Raw genomic sequence first — 10,088 nt, 5'->3', positions numbered from 1 at the left:
GCATCAAAGGATCTTAGATTTGGATCTATTTGGACTGGAATTGGGCTCGAATCGGAGTTCAAAAGACAAGATCAAGCTTTGGGTCGATTTGGGCCGTTTATCAAGAATAGGACAGATCTGAACCATCCGTTGAAGATCTGGCCGATCCAACCTAATGGGGATCAGATCTAAGCCATTGATGAAGATCCAGAAGTTTTGATCCAGATCTGAGTTCATCCAGCCATTGATCCAGCCGGATTAATCTGGGCCGTTCATTGAAGATCGGCAGATCTGGGCCATCCAGTGATGATCTGATCGATCCGACCTACAGGAGAGTAGATCCAGACCTGATATCCATATCAGTACCTTCGGATCAGATTTTGGATGACTTTTTACCGTTGATTTAGCCCAGAATCAATCTCAGTCGTCGGCTCAAATCTGAGATCTGTTTAAATGAGAAGCTACAGTAGCATTCCTCTTCGTCGACTCCACAGCGCGCAGCAGCCTTGTCCTCGCGGCAATCTTTCGGATTCGGCCCCTTTCCTTCTCCAATCACTCTCCCGAGCTTCAATCTCGGTGGAGAGCTTCTCGGCGGCATCATCCCGATCTTCTGGAGCCATTGGAGGGTGTTCTCTCCGGTGGAATTTGGCTCGCGGCATCTCCCTGTTTCACCTCAGATTTGGAGGTGGTCCTCCAAATCCGAGCTCCGATTCTCATCAGAAGCGTTCGGCGGTGGTCCTCCGGCGTTTCTGAACTCCATCTGACGTTCATCCGCGTCCCACAGCTTCCCATCAGATCTAGAGACCAGATTTCATATTTCGGCCATTCTTGGGGTTTTGGGTTGTTTCCAGCGTGCCGGGGGTGGTCCGTCGGGACTTGTGAGCATTCCTCGAGCTGATATGACACTGAGATGCTCACTGAGGTCCGAAATTGGGTGGTTTCGATTTCGGCCTCTTGTGTGACAGCTTGAGTGTGAAATTTGATGAGATTGGTTGCGAGTTGGATTGGTTAGGGTTTAGTTCACTTTTATTATTGTTTTGTAACTTAGAACAGATTACTTTTATGTTTTGTTATATTTTTATGCAAGTAGTTAGCATTTCTTTCTTTGTTGAAGCTTAGTTTAATTTTAATTTGTTGCTTGGTTAAGTGTTTAGAGTTTAAATTCAAGCTAGGGTTTAATTGGTGTTGTAGATCAGATTTATTTGTGTGTCAATGATTTAATCTCAACGTAGGAGTGACAATGCGTTAAGGTTTGATTGTTGGCACATAGGTAGGTTTTAGTTATGCTTTAGATTAATTTCTTTACTGCTGTGTTTTCCTTTGTAGATTTATATTCAAAGCTTTAAAACCCCCAACTCCATTTTTATATCGAAAACCCCAAAAATAGGAATAAAAAGACAATCCTAGATTACATCATACTGTTGATTCCTCGAGAGCGATCCTGGGCTCGTTACTACAACGTTATTGCAAAATTAAGGGGTTCAGTGAAAAATACATTTGTACAATTTGATTAGCGGATGTGACAGATTTCGCTAATACCACTCCCGGGGGGTGCGTGCACGCTCTCCGAAGCGTGCATGTTCCTCAAAGTATACCTAGAAATGGTCGTGTCAGAGAAGCGTGTCTGACATCATGCCGCAATCGTCCGGGCATATCTCTAACGTAACAGTGGAAACTTCCACCGTACGATTCTCTGTCCGGTTCAGTCGCCAACCATGTTGTCTATCGGTGACACACGTCTCAAGAAGGATATCCTCCATTGCTCCCTTTGTCCCCTTCTGCGCCTTGTCCGTTTCGGGCCGAGCGGAAGAGCCGCTCGGCCCCGTAGGGCTCGGACCTGAAGGCATGCCAGACCGAGCGAGAATGATTCCTTGGTTGAGCTGCAGTTCAGTCGGGTGGACATGCTACTCGGCTCAGCAATTCCACTGTACTTGATAGCTTGTGAGAGTCGGAAGTCCGACTCGTGGTCGAGCTATCTTCGTACTAGCCTTGGCGCGATCTCGACCGAGCGGCCATGAGACTTCTCTCAGCCGGGCGGTCATGAGACCGATCCGATCGGCCAAACCCGTAGGTTGACCCTTCTGACCTTGACATTCATGTGTCGTTGACCCTTGTCCATGCGAGCCCCTCCCTACGCTTACCACCGGATCACGTGTCTCCCCCTCGAGTCTAGTCGAAGGAGACTGTAAGTCCGACTGACTGCACTGGTTTAGTGTTTTTCTGGCCGTCCGGCAGAGATAGCAAAAGTAATGAGGTGGGCTTGGGCGACCCGCTCGACCGAACCTCCTTTAGTCGGTCGGCAAGGCGTGCGCTTGTACTTGTTTAAATATTTTGGCTACGCATCCGAGTCCACTTGTGGTCAGGAGTTATCGTCATCGAGATCCCTTTGGAATTTGCGCAAATCCTTCGTATTAACAACGAGCACGCGACCACACCGGATAATGGTCTTCCTTAAATGCTGCCTAATGACCTGGTGACACGTGGAAACCCCGCCGTCATCGTACGGCAAAGGTGATAGCATCGATGCGACACGCGCTTGTTCGAATTTCACGGCTGGATGCAATCTTTGATTCTGGTGACCTAAATCGGATGGTTCTGGCTGGTCGAGCTAAACGTTTATAAAACCTCAACGTCAACTTCTAGTCCACCACTACTGTCTTCGTGCTTTAGTGATTCCTTTCGCTCCCAGCTCTCCGATGAACTGTTCATTCGGTGTTCCAGCGAACTCTCGACACCCTTCCCCTTGCGCTTTGCTCCCCTAGTAAGCTTCTTCATTGCTCTACCTTGTCGCCTTATTCCTTTGTTGTGGTTCTCTATTTGTTCCTATTCTTGCCGGTTCTTCTCTGTTGAACCTCCTGAAAAAACATCGAGTCTTTTCCTCTCCGGTTATGGCCAGCTCTTTTGCCTCCTCTTTCGGCCTTTGGTATCAAACCATGGAGAGTCGGTTTGATTCAGGGGATGCCTTTAAACTGATCAATACCTATGACATCCCTGCTGACCACAAACTAACTTTGGCCGAGTCATCCAACCGGCCTCATGACCCGCCGACCGGCACTGTTACCTTCTTCCACGACCAATTTGTAGGTGGCCTTAGGTTTCCGATCCACCCCTTCATCATAGAAGTTTACAACTATTTTCGTATTCCACTCGGCCAGCTCGTGCCCAATTCCTTTAGGCTGCTGTGCGGCGTAGTTGTGCTCTTCCGAGTGCACAACATTTCCCTTAAACCTCAAATCTTTCATTATTTCTACTACCCAAGCAATCCGAGCTGGGCACCTTCTTATTTCAAGCTCGGATCGACTTAGTTTTCTTTGATAAAATGCTGACTTCCAACAAGCATTGGAAGGATCATTTCTTTTTTCTGAGTTTTCCCGAGCTGCCACCCTTCCGCACCAAATGGCAAACTTCATTGCCGACTCCCCCCGACCTCAAAAGGTACCGGACCAAGCCTGCCTTTCTGCAGCGGCTAATCTGCTAGCCGGTTTGAAGCTGGACATTCATAAGCTGCTGCCTGAAGGGATGATGTACCTATTCAGTTTAAGCCTAATCCGAAGGCGGCTTCCGAACGACCCTGGTAAGGAATAACATTCTCTCCTTTTCTTTGCGTCTAACTGATTTCTTTTCTCTTTCTTGCAGCCGAGACCATGATGAAATCGGTGGTGTTCGGCATGCTGAAACGTAAGGCCGCTGAGATAGAGGCGGCTGCAGCGCAGGAGGCGGAGAAGCTTGGCCTCACCCCGATCGGCTCGCATGAAGGCGAAAGTGAAGAGGCACAAACGGCAGGCAAGGCGTCAGCCGTTCGGATGGCTACAACCGATGCGACCGGGGAGACCGCTCCATTAAGTGTGCAACCGGCAGCTCGGGCGGAGGAAGCCATGTCCACTGACGATGAACTTCTGTTGGTTGGGCGCAAACGCTGCCGAACGGGCACCCCAACCTTCTTGGCCACCTCAGCTGTTCACGCGTCCGAACAGATGGGCTATCCTCCTCTAGCTCCAGCGTTCGTGGAAGCGCTGTCGTCTGACCGGACCCTATCTCAGGGAGACTGGCCTTCCGACCTCATCGCTGCTCAGCCTCTCAGCTTGCTCCCTCCAGCTCGTCAGATAATTAAGCGATCTCTTATTCGCTCTGAGCCGGTCAGACAATCTTCTACCCCTTTCGCGTCCGCTTAGTCTACTCCGGGCCGGCACAGGACCATCAAGGCTTTGCTCCACCAACCGACAGAGGAATATTTGCAGAAGGCCGAGCAGTCATCAAGCCCTGAACACTTGATAACCATTCGGGGACCCCTCGCAAAAGTTTGGGAGGACGCCCAAGTGCGCGTGGGCGTGATGTCCCCTGGGCTGCTCGGCAACAGTTATCTGCAACAAACCACCGGGGTAATTCTCATGAGCCTTGATTTTTACACCCCCGTTTGGCACTAACTATTTTTTTTTCTTTTGACCGGGTTGTAGCATTGGGTGGAAAGTATAGCGGTATCCCACCGCTTGGCGGTTCTCGAGGAAGAGTTCAAAAAGCTTAAGGTTTCAGGTGGGCCCCCCCTCAAGGCCCCTCTTATGCCGAGCTGAAGGCAGATCTGGATAAGACCAACAAACAGTTGGAGGCCGAGCGGCACAAATCTTACGGCTTGCAAACCATGGTAGATCAGCTCAAGACCCAGGTCAAACATACGACCATAAGATCACTTTGGCCACCAACAGGAAGAATCAGACCATCACCAACCTGGAGGCAAAGAATGTTGTGGCCTGGGCGCTCGACACGAAAGTCAACGAGTTGACTGACCTGCTTACTGCCGAGAAGAACGGACGCTTGGCGAAGGTGGCCACTCTTCAGAGTGATCTGAAGACCCTTCAAGATGCATTGGAGGCCTCCCGAGCTGCCTTCAAAGAATATCAGGATGTCGAGCCGAGCCGGGTGGCTGTCATGCAACAGAACTACATCCGCTCGAAGAAATTCGTGGAGAAAACCTGCGCTCGACTTGTCCACGCATTTGAGCTAGCCATTACTGCCACAGCCGACTACCTGAAGACCAAGGGTCGGTTGCCTGAAGAATTCACTATCCCCGTCCGCGATCATGTTGACTTTCTGACCACGATTCCGGATGAGGTTTTTAATTACTTAGAGTGAAGTCGTGGGTGTATGTTGGTCGTTCGGCCTATTTCACTTTTTGTACTCGCCACTTAGCTAATCTATTTCACTTTTTGTACTCGCCACTCGGCTAATTTTGATCAATGAACCTTCTATGTCCCTTCCTTGGTTGCCCGTCCAACCGTCGTGTGTAGTCGAGCTGTCTTACTCTTGCGAGTCTGCCTTTCAATTCGCGAGTTATCGCTTGGCATTCGAGTACAAGACCATCACTCTTCTGTAAATTTCCTTAGGATTACGCGATGCCAAGGCTGGACCCTTCGGCTACTGCTCGGTGATCTATGAGCCAAGGGGTTTATAGTCGCTGGTCCGACTCTGGGATTTAACGTCGCCGCTCGACGGTCTTCGGGCCGGGGGGTTTATAGTCGCCGGTCCAACTCTGGGATTTAACGTCGCCGCTCAGCAGTCTTCGGACCTGGGGGTTTATAGTCGCCGGTCCGACTCTGGGATTTAACATCGCCGCTCGACGGTCTTCAGGCCGGGGGGTTTATAGTCATCGGTCCGACTCTAGGATTTTAACGTCGTCGCTCGACGGTCTTCGAGCCGGGGGGTTTATAGTCGCCGGTCCGACTCCGAGATTTAACGTAGTCGCTCGACGGTGATTTTGAAAAAACCCTCCTGTTTTTACTTCCTGCGGTTGAAAGAGACAAAGGGTGATAAATATATGTCGTTTATTACATTGGCACACCTTTTATCCAGCTCGGTACGGCTGGCGGTGGTTCGCACTCCATGGTCGCTCTAGCTTCCATCCGTTTTCATCCTCGAGGTAATAGGCGCCTGAGCGGAGCTTTTCTACGATCTTGAACGGTCCGGCCCAAGGAGCTCCCAGCTTGGTCACATCGCTGACTGGCTTGACTTTCTTCCAGACGAGGTCGCCGACCTGAAAAGATCTGGACATTATCCGCCTGTTGTAGTTTTACTTCATCCTTTGCCGGTATGCCATCAACCAAACGGCGGCCTTAGCTCACGCCTCGTCCACCAGGTCCAACTCCAAATGCCTCCGCTCAGCATTGTTCTCGTCATAGACTCGGATCCGATCAGATTCTACCCCGACTTCTACTGGGACGATGGCCTCTCCCCCATACACCAGGTAGAAGGGGGTCGCTCCTGTTCCTTCCTTGGGTGTCGTTTGGAGTGCCCATAATACCCCGGGCAGCACGTCTACCCAACTCCCACCTTCATGGTCGAGCCGAGCCCGCAGAACTCGCAAGATCTCCCGATTGGTGACTTCAGCTTGCCCATTGCTTTGGGGATACACAACGGAGATAAAAGCCTACTAGATGCCATACCCCCCACACCACTCCTTGAGTTGTTGACCCGAGAACTGCCTTCCGTTGTCTGAGACAAGTCACCGCGGGATGCCGAACCGATAAATGATGTGATGCCAGATGAATTTTTTGATCATCTGCTCGGTTATTTTAACCATTGGTTCAGCCTCGATCCACTTAGAGAAATAGTCGACTGCTACTAGTAAGAACTTCCATTGTCCGGTCGCCATTGGAAATGATCCCACAATGTCCATGCCCCATTGATCGAACAGGAAGGACACTGTGGATGTCTTTAATTCTTCTGCAAGACGATGTGAGAAATTGTGGTACCTTTGGCAGGATACGCACATGGCGACTTTCCGGGCGGCGTCCTCCTGTAAAGTTAGCCAAAAGTAGCCGGCCAAAAGAATCTTCCTCGCCAACGAGCGGCCGGCCGGATGCCCGCCGCATGAGCCTTGGTGTACCTCTTGCAGAATATAGTCCACATCCTCCAGGCCAACGCATTTAAGCAAAGGCCTGGAGAACGCTTTTTTGTAGAGCTGGTCGCCAATGAGGATGAACCGACCGGCTCTCCTTCTGAGCAGATGCGCTTCCAACCGATCGGACGGCGTTGCTCCTGACTTCAGAAACTATGTTATAGTCGTCCGCCAGTCATTTGGAAATGTGAGTCCCTCCATCCGGTCGATGTGGGGCGACCAGAGACACCTGCTCGACTGGCTGCTCGATGATAATCGGTGATATCGAGCTGGCTAGCTTAGCCAGCTCATCTGCGATCTGATTCTCCACTCGGGGGATCTTCTGTATCAACACTTCTCGGAAACCGGTTTTTAGTTTTGTGAAGGCTTCCGCATAAAGCTTGAGCCTGACGTTGCTTATCTCAAATGCTCCCGAAAGTTGCTGAGCAACCAACTGTGAATCTGAATGAATCAAAACATTGCTAGCTCTCACATGTAAAGCGGCCTGCAAACCTGCTATTAGCACCTCATACTCTGCATCATTGTTGGTTGCTCGATAGTCCAGCCGTACGGACAGGTGCATCCGTTCTCCGTGGGGGGAAACCAGCAGCACGCCAACCCCACTTCCTTGTCGAGTGGACGATCCATCTACGTACACCTTCCAGGTGGCTTCGGGCTCGGGATTTTGTACCTCAGTGACGAAGTCTGGCAACGACTGCGCCTTGATAGCCGTCTGGGGCTGATACTGTATGTTGAACTCGCTAAGCTCTGTGGTCTATTTGATCAGTCGCCCGGACGCCTCGGGGTTCAGCAGAACTCAGCCTAAGGGACTATTTGTCATGACAATGATCGTATGCCCCAGGAAATAGGGCCGAAGCCTCCGGGCGGCGAGAACAAGTGCGAAGGCAAGCTTCTCAAGACCAGTGTAGCGAGACTCAGCATCCTTTAGAATATGGCTAAGGAAATACACTGGCTGTTCTTCACCGTTCCGCCGGACTAGCGCCGAACCGACCGCGTGCTTGGTTGAAGACAAATAAATGCGGAGAGGCTCGCCGACAGATGACTTAGCTAATACAGGTAATGAGTTTAGGTAGGCCTTTAATTCTTCGAATGCTCGGTCACATTCCTCATCCCATTGGAATTTGGTTGCTCGGCGCAGGATCTTGAAGAAGGGCATGCTCCGATCGGTCGTCTTGGAGATGAACCGGAATAGTGCTGTTATACGACCCGTAAGGCATTGGACTTCCTTCAAGTTTCTGGGTGGCGGCATATCTTGTAGTGCTTTGACCTTGCTAGGGTTGGCTTCAATGCCTCGCTCAGTGACTATGTAACCTAGGAAACGACCACTTTTTGCTCCGAACAGACACTTTTGTCGGTTCAACTTGACCCCGTACGCCCGCAATGTCCGAAAGGTTTCTTCTATACCTGCACAGAGGTCGGCCGTTCGGAGTGATTTAATGAGTATATCATCAACATATACCTCTAGGTTTCGCCTAATCTTCTTTTGGAATACATTGTTCATGAGTCACTGGTACGTAGCCCCGGCGTTCTTCAGTCCGAACGACATTACGTTGTAGCAATAGGTGTCGTCCGTCGTGATGAAGCTCACTTTCTCTTGGTCTTCCCGGGCGAGCAGCACTTGGTGGTACCCCTGATAAGAGTCCAACATGCATATCAGCTCACATCCAGCGGTCGAGTCTGTTGGTGCGGGAAGCATCCGATGATCAAACCTGAGTTTTGATAATGACAAAGGATTCAAAGTTAAGATGTGTGGTGATCTAACGGTCTGAATGAGCTTGCAGGAAAGTCCTAAGTGTACTTAGGCAAAAGCCCTAAATGTGGTTAGGCAAGGTGAAAACCCTAGGTCATAGGGGGTGGTAACCCTAGGTCATAGGGGGTGGTAACCCTATGCGAAAAGTCTTGATGGGTCGAGTGCTTTAGGCAAAAGTCCTAGGGGGGTAACCCTAGGTGGAAAGTTCTGGTGTCGCGAACCAGGTGAAAGACTGGACCAGCCGGGAAGCGGAAGTTCAAGAGAAAGTCCGGAAGCATCGAGCGCCGAGCAAAAGTCCAATCGATCTGGAGGATCGCACTAGCAACAGGTAAATCTCCTGAGTGGAGTAGGTGAGGACGCGTTCCCCGTAGAGGGAACAGTAGACGTCGGGTCGACCTAGGGTTTCCGGTTGGAAATCCGAAGTTAGACCCGGACAGTCAGGAGACTGTCAAACCTTCATATTCATACTATTATTGTGTACTAACTTTGTGTTGTAGGTATTTTGGGACTAACATGTTTGCATGTACCAAAAACACAAAGTACACCTCGGATGAATAGTGTCCGAGGCGCCTCCATGGGGCTTGGAGGCGCCTCGGGTGCAAGCCGAAGCCAGCTGTCCAGAGGAGCTGGAGGCGCCTTCATGGGGACTGAAGGCCCCTTGGACCGTGGCTTGGAGGCGCCTTGGAGTGGTGTTGGAGGCGCCTTGAGGTGGATAATGAGCAGCGGTCAAATCTTGATCGACAGCAGATTAATCGGGATAAAACCTTGGGTTGGAGGCGCCTTGGAGCTTAATGAAGGCGCCTTGAACACCCTTTATAAGAGGGTCTCAACCAGCATCTCTTCCCAACTCATTCCAAGCAATCCTTCTGCGACTAGCTACTAACGACACGATCCCGAAGTGTTGCGACGACCCGGAGCTCCGAATCTTCAGTTATTCATATTGTCGTCAGTATAATTTAATCATTTCTTATTGATTATTGTACTTCACTTGTAATTCTATTCGAGCTATTAGTTGTTGCCTACGGTAAGCGATCAAGGATCGCAGGCCTTCGAGTAGGAGTCGAGCTCGGCTCCGAACGAAGTAAATACCCTCGTGTTTGTGTTGTTTTTCTCTTTTATTCCGCTGCGTTACTCAAGTGTTTAATCGAACGATTTATGATTCTGAATCGAGTGAAAGCCACGAGCGCTATTCACCCCCCCTCTAACGCTTCTCGATCCAACAATTAGTATTAGAGCGGGGTCGTTTTGAATCAATGCAACCACTATTCAAAATATTTTTTTTCGTGGTATTTTCAGATTTTCAGAGTCAAATTAGAATTAGCTTACTAGCTACATTCTAATTATTTTATCGAATCGGTTTTGCTCGAGATTGGTACAATACAACTCGAGCTCGTTTTCCCTTATTTCTCCTGCACTGCTAATCCAAGACCTAGTCTTGGAACATTCTTTACTTTTTGTTGTTGCATATTA

The sequence above is a fragment of the Zingiber officinale genome, chromosome 2B, assembly GCF_018446385.1.
Source record: "Zingiber officinale cultivar Zhangliang chromosome 2B, Zo_v1.1, whole genome shotgun sequence".
NCBI lineage: Eukaryota > Viridiplantae > Streptophyta > Magnoliopsida > Zingiberales > Zingiberaceae > Zingiber > Zingiber officinale.
The sequence above is the reverse complement of the archived record's forward strand: the minus strand, read 5'-3'. Positions refer to the sequence as shown.